Consider the following 3991-nt stretch of genomic DNA (forward strand, 5'->3'; position numbering starts at 1 on the left):
CGGCGAAGGCAAGTCTTGTATGGCATGAAGGTGCTCTGGACTGGGATGTATGCCTCGGGCGTTGAGGACATGTCCCAGATATGGCAAATCACGAGCAAAAAACACACATTTGTCCTTCCGCAAGCGAAGACCATTTTGTCGCAAGACCTGAAATAATGTTCGGAGATTGACTAAATGTTCGGCTTCCGTCTTTCCGGAGATCACAATATCGTCCAGATAGTCTGCTGCAGTAGGGACCGACGCACAAACAGTGTGTAAATATTGCTGAAACAATGCAGGGGTGGATGCACACGCGAATGGCAGTCTTTTGAATCGGTACAAACCAAGATGCATGTTAACCACCAATATGCGCTGGGATTCTTTGTCCACCGGTATTTGCAAGCACGCATCGGCTAGGTCCAACTTCGAAAAATATTTACCTGGGCACAGTTTGTCAAAAAGATCTTCCGGGAGGGGCAAAGGAAAAGTTGCAGTCACTAGTTGTGGTTTCACTGTTGCCTTGAAGTCCACACAAAGTCTCAATTGTCCGGAAGGTTTTGGCAAAATTACTAAGGGTGAAGCCCAGAGAGAAGCCTGCACACGTTCAATTACACCTTCTGATTATAAATCGTGTAATGTTCTTGCGACCTCATCACGCAATGTGTGGGGAACATTGCGCGCTCTGAAAAATTTCGGTTGCGCGTTTACTTTCAGTTCCAAATGTGCTTCATAGTTCTTAGCACAACCAAGGCCCGGGGCAAAAATGACTGCAAATTCTTCACATAGACGAGAAACACTGGCTGAAGGCACAGTCTGGTTCACTGATAGGACCTGATTTACTATAGACAAGTTAAACAACTGAAATAAATCTAAACCAAACAAGTTTGAAACGTTCCCTTAGAACAATTATACACGACTGTGCTTAAACTGACACACAATAAACAGCCTACTTACAAGTTCACTGCAGAATAAGAACGAAGGACGTAAAAAGACACTAGTTGTGTTTGTCCCTTGTACGTTGCAAGAAGGCTGCACTGTCCTAACACAGGGATCTGCTGTCCTGAATATGTAGTTAGCTGAACATTTGCGGCATGCAACGGAGGTTTGACCAGCTGTATGTACGTGTCGTGATTGATTAATGAAACTGCAGCTCCGGTATCGAGCTGGAATGGGATCACGTCGCCATTAATGTCCAAGTCTACAAAAAGTTTATTGTCCTGCTGACGACAAGAGCGACTGTCTCGTGCAACGTGAACTGACACTGGTACAGAATCACTTGCGACTCGACGGGATGTCCGTCAACGTCGATGCACACTATTTGTGGGACGAACACCGGCACTGTTAGAGAGATGAGCACTGGGCGGAGTGGCATTAACTACATGAATTTCCATGGGCGAAGGTTCACGAGCCTGAGTATTCGTGGTTCGATTCCGGCGCGAAGCAAAGGGCCTGGAATGGTTGTGAGTGTCTGACCGGAGCTTTTTCTGGCAAACACTTTGAACATGTCCTTTTTTATTACAGAAAAAGCAAATAGCTTGGTGTGACGGGCAATTCTCACACAAATGTCTAGTAGCACACTGCGGGCGTGATTTTATCACTGCACTTGCTTGCTTACGCAGCACACGTGGCTGCGCGGAAGGGTGTGAGGGCTGTTTACAGTTACGTGCAGCTCGCCCGGCAGGCCGGTTAATGTGACACACAGCTGGCGAAGTTTCAAATGATTCCTGAGCAAAGTCAATGGTGTCTTGCTTATCCAATATGTCTATCACTTGTTGAAGGGAGGGATTGACTAGTTTCAAAATCTATTCCCATATACGAACGTCAGAAACGTTCTGTGCAATTGCATCACGCACCATAGTATCTGAATAAGGGAGTCCACATTCACACTCAAAAGCACAATCCCTAGTAAGGCCTTGCAACGTTGCAACCCACTCCCTATTAGTCTGACCGGCCGTATGTTTTGTACGAAAGAACGTATACCTTTTTGCAACTACATTGACTGATTCTTTGAAATAGGCATCTAAAGCAGACAAAATTTCTTCGTAGGACAGAGCTGCTACGTCGCGTCGGGGAAACAATTTCACTATCACACGGTAGGTGGACACACCTACACAAGAAAGGAGATGAGGCTGCCGCTCGTTACCTTGAATTCTGTAGGCGGCGAGATGGAATCCAAATTGGTGTGACCACTCCGTCCAGCTTTCCACTTCCGCATGAAAATTACGGAAAGGTGGTGGAACTGCGTGTTGTGGCTGCGGTAGCGATGAAGCGGCGGCGGCCGCATCGTTTTGCATTGCATGTTGACGCTGGACGAGCTGTCCAAGGGCATCCAATAAGGCCTGCGTCTGCTGATTCTGCAAGCGATAAAATTCGGACAGTACATCTGGAGAATGTGGCGAAGCCATGACACAAGTAAATTAAGCAAGTAGAAAGAAGAAGAAGACCCTTTTTGAGACTCGTCGCCAAATATGTTGTGTCTAGACAAGACAGTCTAGACACAATGAGAGGAAGCCGAAAGGCACGCGCTTAAACTCACGCAGGCTGGCGTGAGGTATGAAACAGGATACGTAATGAATGCTATAAAGAAAAGTACGTAGCTTCTGGAATACTTAACTTTAATCCACATTTGTAGAACATCGCTCTGGATGATACATTAATAGAATCTCAATATCTATACTGGTAATGGCGCCTTGCTAGGTCGTAGCAAATGTAGCTGAAGGCTAAGCTAACTATCGTCTCGACAAATGAGAGCGTAATTCTCAGTGAACCATGGCTAGCAACGTCGGCCGTACAACTGGGGCGAGTGCTAGTACGTCTCTCTAGACCTGCTGTGTGGCGGCGCTCGGTCTGCAATTACTGACAATGGCGACACACGGGTCCGTCGTATACTAGCGGACCGCGGCCGATTTAAAAGCTACCACCTAGCAAGTGTGGTGTCTGGCGGTGACACCACAGATTCCATCTTTGGTGAACCAGAGCGTCAACTGCTCCACTTCTGGTTGAAAAAATCGTCACTTCTTCAAACGACAATGCAGACCAGTATCCTGCACTGTTGTAAAGAGGATATGGAGGTTTTGCAGTGCGGATGGTGGCATCGTCCCGTGACAATGGGATCTTCCAGATAATTCACACAAGCTGGAATGTGCTGTGTCGTCTTTCCATACACTTTTACAAAATTTTGGAGGTCAAGGCGATGCCAAATGGTGGTTGATAGTACTTATACAGGGTGTTACAAAAAGGTACGGCCAAACTTTCAGGAAATATTCCTCACACACAAAGAAAGAAAATATGTTATGTGGACATGTGTCTGGAAACGCTTACTTTCCATGTTAGATCTCATTTTATTACTTCTCTTCAAATCACAGAGATCACCAACAGTGCCTGCCCAAACGTTCACAGAAAATCTGTGTTGATGACGTGATTGCACAACTGCGTGCGGATTCTCGTCAGTCCACACATGTTGATTGTGATAAGTTACAATTTGATCACGTTGGAATGAAGCCTCATCCGTAAAGAGAACATTTGCACTGAAATGACGATTGACACATTGTTGGATGAACCATTCGCAGAAGTGTACCTGTGGAGGCCAATCAGCTACTGATAGTGCCTGCACACGCTGTACATGGTACGGAAACAACCGGTTCTCCCGTAGCACTCTCCATACAGTGACGTGGTCAACGTTACCTTGTACAGCAGCAACTTCTCTGACGCTGACATTAGGGTTATCGTCAACTGCACGAAGAATTGCCTCGTCCATTGCAGGTGTCCTCGTCGTTCTAGGTCTTCCCCAGTCGCGGGTCATAGGCTGGAATGTTCCGTGCTCCCTAAGACGCCGATCAATTGCTTCGAACGTCTTCCTGTCGGGACACCTTCGTTCTGGAAAACTGTCTCGATACAAACGTACCGCGCCACGGCTATTGCCCCGTGCTAATCCATACATCAAATGGGCATCTGCCAACTCCGCATTTGTAAACATTTACCAGGATCCAGAGGTTTAAAGTTTTATGCAGAA

The sequence above is a fragment of the Schistocerca cancellata genome, chromosome 1, assembly GCF_023864275.1.
Source record: "Schistocerca cancellata isolate TAMUIC-IGC-003103 chromosome 1, iqSchCanc2.1, whole genome shotgun sequence".
Taxonomy (NCBI): Eukaryota; Metazoa; Arthropoda; class Insecta; order Orthoptera; family Acrididae; genus Schistocerca; species Schistocerca cancellata.